The sequence below is a fragment of the Triticum urartu genome, chromosome 4 (assembly GCF_003073215.2).
Source record: "Triticum urartu cultivar G1812 chromosome 4, Tu2.1, whole genome shotgun sequence".
In the NCBI taxonomy this organism is placed as follows: domain Eukaryota; kingdom Viridiplantae; phylum Streptophyta; class Magnoliopsida; order Poales; family Poaceae; genus Triticum; species Triticum urartu.
Genome location: NC_053025.1, coordinates 469,148,675 through 469,159,198, shown reverse-complemented (window position 1 = coordinate 469,159,198; position 10,524 = coordinate 469,148,675).

Here is a 10,524-nt window from a genome sequence, read left to right as displayed (position 1 = left end):
CCAAGGTGATTTCCTTCTTTGCCGATCTCGATTGTGGTTTTTCATCTAAGTATGTGGTGATTTTTTTTAGAAAAGGAAGTATGTGGTGATTAATAATGCACTATTTTATTAGCTTTGATGCCATGGTATACGTAGTGGTTTAAATAACTCGTGTTTCTTATACTGAAAAGTAATTTAGAATTTGTTTCTATTTCAATTAGAGCCCTGATGCAGACAAGGATTGTGTGGTTGTACATGTCACTCGCTATGAGGCGGACGACCTGAATATACGCACTGGGAAAACAGAGTTCTTAGGCTGTTGGATCCTGGAAGCCATTTGCGGTTATATCAATGAAGAGTTGTATTCCAGCCTCACTGTTGTCAGGCGTGGTGTCCAGGGTGTACTGAAGCACAAGAAGTTCAAAGCTACTCCTTCGTTTGTGAGGAATACTGTTCTTGTCAAGCTTACGCAGGAAGATGACGTGGCATGCCTCCACAAACAAGTTTATCAGTGGCAAGGCCACAAGGTTGTCTTCATGAAGGTTCACAGGATTGAGATGCTGCGGGACGTCCTCGATGATGTTCATGGCAAGGTCCGTCTTGTGTCCAGCCCAAATTAGATCGAGGCATGAAATAGTTGCCCCGGCTAGTGTTTAATAGTAGTTTGGATTGTGTCTAATTATCCGAACCTTGCCTGTTATCGACCCCTCTAGGGCTAGTGCTATGTTTGAATCTGTCTATGGGAACTGCTGCTACTTTTGTGTGCGCGTGAATCATGTGAGAACCATCGTAATTGTTGCCGAAACAGATGCGTCCTCACTAGTTTTTTCATGAATATGGCATGGTAAGACATAAGTTGTCACAGTTTATCATACGAGCACTGTGTGTTTTGATGAAATAGAGCACTCATTCGAGAACCGTGCGCCGACGTATACATAAGTACTTGTAAACACTGTTGGTGCTACCCCACTTGTAAGCAGTTGTGCAAAACATGGCACATTGGCTCAGCTCGCTTCAACACTAGGCTATCGACCAGCTAACAATGAACAATATGTTGTCTGACATATAAGCAACTATGTATCTTGTTACAGTGGTTCATGCAGTTAATTGAGGCCATAATTTAATAAATTCCAAACGTTCACACGCTAGTCCAGCACTCATGTGGAACACTCACATTAAACTCGTCTTCATAAAAAACTTGAAAAGCATAAGTTAAGCAATTTTATACATCTCAATGATTCATAGAACATAACAAACATATACTAGTTCACAGCAAAAGACAAAGTTGTGAGAAGGTTTACAAATCAAGAAAAAAGAAGCAAGGCTTCTCTCTAAGCAAAGGGCCTCTCGGCAGGCTTAAATTTCCTGGAGTTCACTCTGGTTTTTTCTTGTTGCCACCATTCAGGGTTAGGTTCTCTCATTCCAGAATAACCAATTATAATTGTGGTATCAGCTGGAATGCTAAACTGAACCATGCAGTGTACTGACCAGCTGAAATGCTTGTCCATTCCACTAAATTTAAGCACCGCTATTTGCAGAAATAAGCAGACCACAATGCCTCTTGTCCGCGCACCTGTCCAAAAAACCGCCGTGCAGTCGTGCCAGCTAGTCCTTGGTCCATGGATGAACTGGTAGAAAGTGCATTCCGGACTAGGATGCAGTTGTTTTCGCTCGTCCCTGCACTGCAATCAGGAAGTAAAACGTACGAATCAGCTTCTTTTAGATTGTGTTGGTCATTCTACCTTAGTTACTACCAATGTAGGGATACCTTGAAGACGGGAGGTTAGACGACGGCAGCGAGGGATAGCCACTCATTTTGCGCAGTTGTACTAAAACTGAGGTGTGTGCTTTTGATTGCTCAGATAGAAACGATACGGAGACAGGCATCCCGAAACGATATGGAGACAGACATCCCTATTTGCGCAAATAAGATATACAGTTATTTAAACAGACATCCCTATTACTACTTTCCCCCGTTTCCTCTTAGAACCAAGTCCTAGATTCATGCTACAGCTTTCCCACTTTCTTCCCTGTTTGAACCAACGCTTTGAGTCGACTGTATGAAATAGCTTTACTTCTAATCTACTACTACTATAATGCGGCATTTTTGAAATTGGATTTACCACTCCATCTTCGGTTCTCCCGCACAAACAAGCATTGGCTCAAAATCCACCGTTCATTTCCCCTCTCATGCATATCACTGCCGTCCATCAAACAAAGGATGACATGATCTGACGGCTAAGAGCTGCCGGATTCGCTCCCACTCCTTGTGCACATGGCTGACTCTGCTCTCCAAGTAAACAAATAAAGAAGTCCCCGTTGAATCTGGATTGCACCTACTGAAGTTGAGAAATATCTAGAAACTGCTGGCACCTCCTCACATGCAAGTACGACAAGTTGGCAAATAGCTAGCACATTTTGGTTTCCCGTTGTCACCTAGGAAATAAACACTCTACTACTAACTAATTTTTTTAGATTACTGTAAAAATGGATTTTTTTAGATGCCGCTATACTACAAAGTTTACACTGTTCACATAACATAACATTGCATGGCTGATGCTAGCTAAAGTTTTATTCTGCTTCATCGAGAAATGTAATATTTTTATTATTCGCAGAAAAAGTGTAATATTTTATTTCAGTCATACATAAGCTATACCTCAAGCTAATACAGGACATGAGTGTCTGTTAGACCTAAATGACTTATTTAGTTGCACAAAATAGTTCATAAACATGCATGTAAACCGTCAAACAACTCTGGAACTATACATCAGTGGAACCCAGGAAACAACATATAATAAAACTACAACTTTTATCTTGTAATCAAATTCTTACTTGGAACTCAGTTTGATTTGTGCAAGTGATTTGCTTCTTATTTCAGAATAGTCCTTAGATCATGCAAACAAACACACTATGATATCTACTCAAGATACGAGTACCCATTTCTCTCTCTAAAAAGAAGGTATATGAGTATCTATCATACTGAACATACGTGCAAAGCACGTGCCTTAGTAGAAGTCTAGGTGGCTTTGGAACAGCGGACAGAAGTAGAAAATGATCCACACGAAGGGAGCTGGGGCAGTAGAGCAACGCAGGTTTCGAAGGAATATATACCTAAGGGTCGTCGGCATGTCGCAAAGACGGCGTCGGGAGGCCGCATCTTGGCCACAATACCACAGGGAGGAAGAAGGGGTCGGAGGCCCTCCCGAGCTGGCGCTCTCTCGGAGAGAACGACACGGCCGCCGATCGGGACGCGCGGGCAGCCATTGGTCTCCTCCCTCACCGCCGACGACAGCGTGAACGATGCACCTACACCCCTGCCCCGGTCGAGGTTGTCCGACTGGATTTGTGACCAACCATGAGCTGAGAGAGAGTGTGGCCATCTATGTGTTGCTTAGATGTGGAGAGCATGAGAGAGTGAACGAGAGGAACCCTAGTAAAGCAAGCGCTAAGGCTCCTGCTTTTATATATAGTGGAGTGATTTTGTTGTACCAGCTACAAAAAAATGCGCTCCTACGTGTACCCGCGAGTGGGTGTGAGAGAACTAGTGCGTGTGTGCACCGCTTCTCTTCGTGAGAGTACAATATACAAAGAACGTTCGCCGCAAGAGTAATAGTACAAGTGTGTGACGTGTGAGCTAAAATAAAATGTGCGCGCCGTATTTTGTTTTTTAGAAGTTCTGAGGGTAGGGTGTGAAGAGCACATATGTGCGTGACGTCTACCTACAGATAGACGGTGGGTGGGACGTGCGAGTCTGCGAGAGGACTCGGGAGAGTCGTGACTCGTGAGGGTGCGTGTGCGTGAGAGAGAGGGGGGCACGTATCAATGCAATGCATGTGTCCGTAAATCATTATCCGACAAACATTCGCCACAAGCCTTTTCCCGATGAACGCCGTAAGGACCGTTAGATCGGCATCCAACAGTGTCAGTTTTGCCATGTCATTTAACAGAACAGCCACTCCTCCTACACACAAATCTTCCACGTGAGTGTTAGCAACTGCCGTATGCTCCCTCCGTTCCGAAATGCAGTGCATATAGCTTTATTGAAAATTCGAACCTCGCAAACTTTTACCGAGTTTTCGTGTACCAAATTGCACATGTAGAATACCATGTATGTATCATTTCATTCATCTTCGAGAGGTAACTATAAAGTTGGGTGAGGAGTCTACAAAGAAAGACCATCGTATCACCCGCAGCAATTTCAAGCATCCTTTAGTGTCGAGGAATATCATAGGAACTCTATATGATATGATTTTTATAGGATGTTTTCCTTTAGAGCCAATTGGTTCATAGGAATAGATTCATATACTCCACATTTCTAAGGAAATAAACATGATATCATTTCTATAGCTTTAGAGCCACTTGGTTCATATGAATGGATTCCTATACTCCCTTAATTTCAAAGGAAAATAAACATTAGCGTATATTCAATAGAAAAGTTCCTATGATATGAACCAAATTACATCTCTTTTCTAATCCCTCCTCATAGGAATCGAGAAACATGTCATCTCTATATTCAATAGAAAAGTTCCTATGATGTGAACCAAATGACATCTCTTTTCCAATCCCTACTCATAGGAATTGAGATGCTCCATGTCATCTCTTTCCCTACAACTTCCATGTATACATCTTCTATTCCTAAATAGAGAGTACAACCCACTAGTAGCTTTTTTCCAAAACATGCAACTATGGCACAAGAACTATATAGTGTGCCAATAACTTTGAAAGATGGTCGCTGGATGAAGCTAACCCGACAGTGCAGAGATAGGCAAATCCGAGCACTACTGGCCGTTGGATATCATCAACATTCCACCAGATCTGCCACATGTACAATTTAGAAGACTCCATGGTTGAACTTAAGCATAATGCACAAACCTCAAAACACAAGCACTTCTCCTTTGTTCTAGAATCTTTTGTATCATAATTGATTATTTTTTTCTAAATGAATTGCCATTATTTGTTTTTTAATTTATGATTTACTCCCTCCGTTCCAAAATAGATGACCCAACTTTGCACTAACTTTGAACAAAGTTAGTGCAAAGTTGGGTCATCTATTTTGGAACGGAGGGAGTACAATGCACAACCCCATGAATCTTAACATTTTTATAAAATTTGTTGATTTTGAATGAGATGAACTATAAGAACTAAACGAACATCTGCATCATGCATATATGACTCAAAGCTTTACATCATATAGTGTGTATTTATTCATAATTTGGTTTCGAAATCTCATGCGTTCAATACATTTGTACCTTACTAGTTTTGAGTAGAGTAGCAAATTTCACGCGACCCCAGGTATATCAAAATGCAGGGCCCATGCATCATTGCCTTTCGGTCGAACCTACGTCCACTATATCTCCACTGGTCCCCGAACCCAAAATGTGCCTCGTTCCCGTAAAACCAAGTGGCCCACACATATTAAAGGTGTCGGCTCGAACCCGTTTACTACGACGTGGCCCCGCACGCCGTAGTACTCCTACAAACCCTACCACCACACTCATCATCGGTTTTCTTCAAGAGGACGAGGGAGAAGCCGATTTGTAGTGAGACGCTTTCAAAAAAAAGGATCTGTAGTGGAGACGCCTACCCTAGGGTGCCCTAGGTAGCTGCCGCACGCATCATTGTTTTCTCTTTTCTTTATGTTCTTGCGCCCTAGAGTGAAATGATGGTTGCTTCGTCCGTCCAGCTTAATGCGGGAAAGGTGGGGCTTTGTGATTTGACCCCTCGTCGCTCATTTTCTACTACTGCGGCGCTACGACCAGGGTGCCTCCAATTCCAACCGCTGCTCCGAACTATAATTTGGTGCATCGCACGTGGAACAAGTCGGTGGATGAGCAACATGTCGGCCAAAGGGGTCCTGTTAAGTGTGTCGCCATTTCGTGTGCGGACTGACCCTGCTTGAGTTGCTACGCCAACACGACAGGAGCAGCCTACCAGTTGGTTTTGCTCCTTGGTGAATCCCGGCTATATTGATCTAAAAAGATACGTGCTGAACTACCCTCTCCGTCTCGGTTTTTTTATTTTTAGGCGTCTCGGTTTATAGGGCCTGCACGTAGTTCTAGGTCATCCATTTGACTAACTAAATACGAGTTACCATGTCACAAAAAGTATATCATCGAATTCTTAAGCGGATGTAGTTATATTTAAAAGTTGAGGGCGGGGCTTTTCCTGCACGGTAGGCGGCGGGGCAGTTCCGCCTAGTCAGTTCGACAGAGACGCGAGAAGACGAGGGAGTAGGCTGCTGCAAACGTAGGGTTGTGTGATTTGACAGCGAGTTATTGCTGGACAGGTGGGGCCCCATGATTTGACTTGCCATTATCATTTTAACCGCGGCGCTACTACCGGCGTGAGTCTCCCAGATTCCTGACCACCTCCATACATGTGCCTCTCCCAATGTTCCACCATGTAGTAGAGGCTGGCTCTTGCATGAGAGCCCACTTCTCCTCTTTTCCTTGCCTCTCTTTCCTCCACATATGCAAAAATGCCATGTAAAGCACACTATTGTACTTACTTTTACTTGCTCCTACAGGTGCTTAAGCTTGCCACATAAGCATAAAGTTTGATGTGGCAAGTTAATCAAGAAGAGAGAGACTAGTTTGGTGACCCAAGGAAGAAACGGTGCTAAGCGCGTGTACCTAGGTGAAAAGACAATTTTGAGTCTATAGCTAATTAAATGAAGCAAACCTAGCAACACCATTTCATTGGAAGAGGCCACTCCTTGGCAAATGCAATAAATACATGTGCTTAGCACCGTTTCTTCCTTGAGTACAAAGAAAGAGATAGAGAGGAGTAAACAAAAAACACTTATAGCCAACCTTGTTGTAGTATGAGTGACTATGTATGACTATGTATGACATGCCAACATCAGATAGCCTAACGCACCGTGATAAATCTCCAAGGGCGTGACCACGCGAGCAACGCGACGGTCGTGGTAGGCGCGACCATGATACGGGCTGCTGGCAGCCCTTGGATCTGAGATCAAACGGTCGCATGCTAAGTTGCTGAAAATTTGCAGAATAACCCTCCAGGATAGGATATTCACCCATAGGTCTAGAATCACGCCATGCAACCATTCGATCTCAGATCCAAGGGCTCTCGGAAGCCTATATCATGGGAGAATGGAAAGCCACTACCCTGCCGTTCGCACGCTGGCAGTTCGCTCCTACTCGTCCCCGCACGTCCTTCAATACTACGGTGGTTCGCTCCTAGTCGTCCCGTCCATTCACATTACGGCAGTTCCACTAATCCTAACCCTCCTCCCAAATCCATGGTGTCCCAAATCTCCATGATCAGCAGTGAGTACAAGGTTAGAACCATCACCAGTGATGAGTTTGACGTCATCTACACCTGTTCTTCCACGACGGTGAAAGGATGCTGTTCTCGCTTCAGATGCATGTTCGAAGACTCAGATGATGAGTGGGTCGCTGGGCTAGATGTTGAGTACACCACAGTCTTGGGACGAGAGAAGGATCTAAAGGACGAAGAGAGGAAGAAGCCCGCCGTGATCCAGGTTTGCGTGCATGACTTATGCTTGGTCTACCACATATGCCATGCCGACGTTGAGTGCCAGGATTTTAAGGACTTCCTCGAGAGCAACCTAGTCAAATTCGTTACTGTAGACTTTGGTAACGACAAAGAAGTCCTGCATCGGATAGCCCTCGTTGTAGGCAACACCTTCGACCTCCAGAAGAATCGGCTGGTGTCCGCTCGTCAGCCTTCAATGCTAACCCTGGCAGGAGCCATGGTTCATCCTTCGTACGGTAAACTGGAGAAACCTCCATACACGTTTCATCGTCATCCATGTCAGCGGAATGTATTAGATATAGACCACATCCACTATGCTGCAATGGATGGCTACCTTTGCTTCAATATCTACAAGGGTTGGATGAAGAGCAACAGCCAAGTGTGCGGTTCAAGCAAAGAAGTATCGGCCAAGAGGAAGAGGGACAAGGACGAAGTCGAGGACGTGGACGAGGACTCCGAGTAAGGTGGCAGTGTCGTTGCTCATGGTGGTTCTAATGCAGTGTCTATCGGAATAGTTGCAAAGTTTAATTTCAGGTGTGCTTAATTTAATTTGAGGGGTGTGTTGTGCTGAGCCCCCAGCAGAACTATGTTATGTTTCTTCTCGTTACTTTAAATCTTCAGTACGTACATACTAGTATTTCTTACATTTCATCTTTTAGTTGGTATAGTACTACCACTCGTTTCTTCACATTATATACATACAATATATATGGCCAACATCATATAGCCAGCAGTTTAGTTGTCAAAGAATTTCAGGGTGCTTAGTTTTGTCAAAGAATTCCAGGATGCTTAGAGGGTGCTTGGATCCAAGGGACTTATTTTAGTCTGACTAAAAATAGTCTCTTTAGGAGGCTAAAGTTCCAAGCACCCCTGACTAGGCTGGTTGTAATGGGGAGTATCATATACTAGTATCATGCATATGATACTAGTGTATGATACTACCCCCCTAATGCATAGTATCACATATTAGTATCATGTAGTACTCTATTTATTGTCATGCATGACACAAAGTAGCATAGCATTTATTATGATACGGTATCATGATATGATACTCCACCCTCTCTTTCTTCATTTAATACTATGACACCTCATCAAAATTGCCTAGTTGGCATGCATGATACTAGTTATGAGACTAGCCACAATGGGAGTAACATGCGAGTTCTGGATTGGAGGGTTTGGAGGATAATAAATGCTCATTAACTTGATTTTAGCCTTTTTAGTATTTGGATCCAAGCATGGGTGAGGCTAGCATGTTTTAGTCCCACTACTTTTAGTCATGGGACTAAAACGTATCCAAGCACCCTCTTAGTTTTATTTGAGGGGTGGTTTGTGCTGGACACCATTATTGTGACTAGCCTTTTTAATAGTACTATATGCATAATTTGGCGACGAGCGCTCTCTATATGTACCACCTTTTTTTAATTTCAATTTTTGCTCCATGGCGCAATCCATCGATAGTACTGCTGTACAAAAGTATACATTTTTTAAAAGGCTAGAGTATTGTTCATCACATATATAGCCAGTTAAATTCTCAACCTAGAACGACATGCATGCCATGTAGTAAACCGATACGGAGGAAGTATAGTAAAAATGAGGTGATTTTACCGAGCGATCGGCGGGGGAGCATGGCCTGTCATGCGGTCCCACGTGTCATGATGTACCAAGGCGATGCGTGTGTCCCTCTTGAGGCAGAAGCAATACTAGTATGTGGTTTGAGATGATGGCGAACCGAGGTGTGAAATAATGGTTGCTTCGTCCGTCTGGGAAAGTACGGCATTGTGATTTGACGTCTCATTGCTCATTACTACTACTGGGCCGGTACGAGTGGGGTGCGTCCCCCCTGCTGTTCTGCACTGTTATTTGGTGCTTGACACGTCGACCAGGTTGCTATATGTCCTACATGTCGGCGACAGGAAGTACAGAATTCATGAAAGGGAGCGTCGACGGAGGAGTATACTATAGAATTCATGAAAGGGAGCGACTTAGTTTTGGAAAAATCTGTTTTTACGGAGTACGTACCCACTAGGGTTTATAGGGCTCCTCTAAAAAACATTCGTTTTTCTGTTTGATAAGTCTCAATTCTACTATACTAGTAGTAGTACCATTACATGTTGGATTTCGAGGTGCGTTAGATCACCCAACGCAAGTAGTGTCAAGAGGAAACTAACCAATGCATGTACAAGTTCATGGAAATTTAGTGGTCATTCATGCATTCGTTCTAATTAATGCGAGCTTCACCTCATCCTGCGAGCCACCGCGCCTGTGGGCGGGGGAGACAGCGTACTAAGCAAGCTTCTCCTCCTTCTGCGAGTTGACGGGACACATCAAAAGTACTCCAGTGTATAGAGCCTTGCCTCTAAGGTAGGCCGCACATGGTTTGCCTATTTTTTTAATTTAACATAACGCGTCAAGTCGCAATTTGTTTGTTCACCCGTGGTAGACGATCCTCCCTCCACCAAGTGGACAACCAGTACACGTGGCAAATTACCATGTGGGCTGCCTTTTTCGTACAGAAATGAGCTCCACCGCGTACCCGCGCGGGTGTGGTTGGGAAAGAGACGGGAGTACGTGCGCCGTGTGTGCACCTTTTCTCTTCGTGCATGCCCCCACCTACGTGGGTGTGTGTGTGTGAGAGATACAAACCTAGACATAATGCGTCGTCCATCCCCATGCCTCCGCCCAGTCCGACCACCAGTCACCACCACGCCCCACTCCTCCTCACCTTATCTCTCATCTTTCTCCCTCTATTTTTATATACAAGGGGCCACTATCAAAATTACAATTTGCAAATATACAAGGCCACTAACACTAATCGTTGCAATATTAATGGTGTTTGCCTCATGGTACTAGCAAAGGAGGACATTAATTATCCCTTGCATGCATGCGGGAGTTTGTAAAAATATGCATCTTGATGTTCCGTGCAATGCACGGGCATCTTGCTAGTCCATGAAAACAACACATGGCGAAATTCCACGGCTTGGGGCGGCAACTGGCTCGTCGGGCGAGGGGAGGGAGGTGGATCAG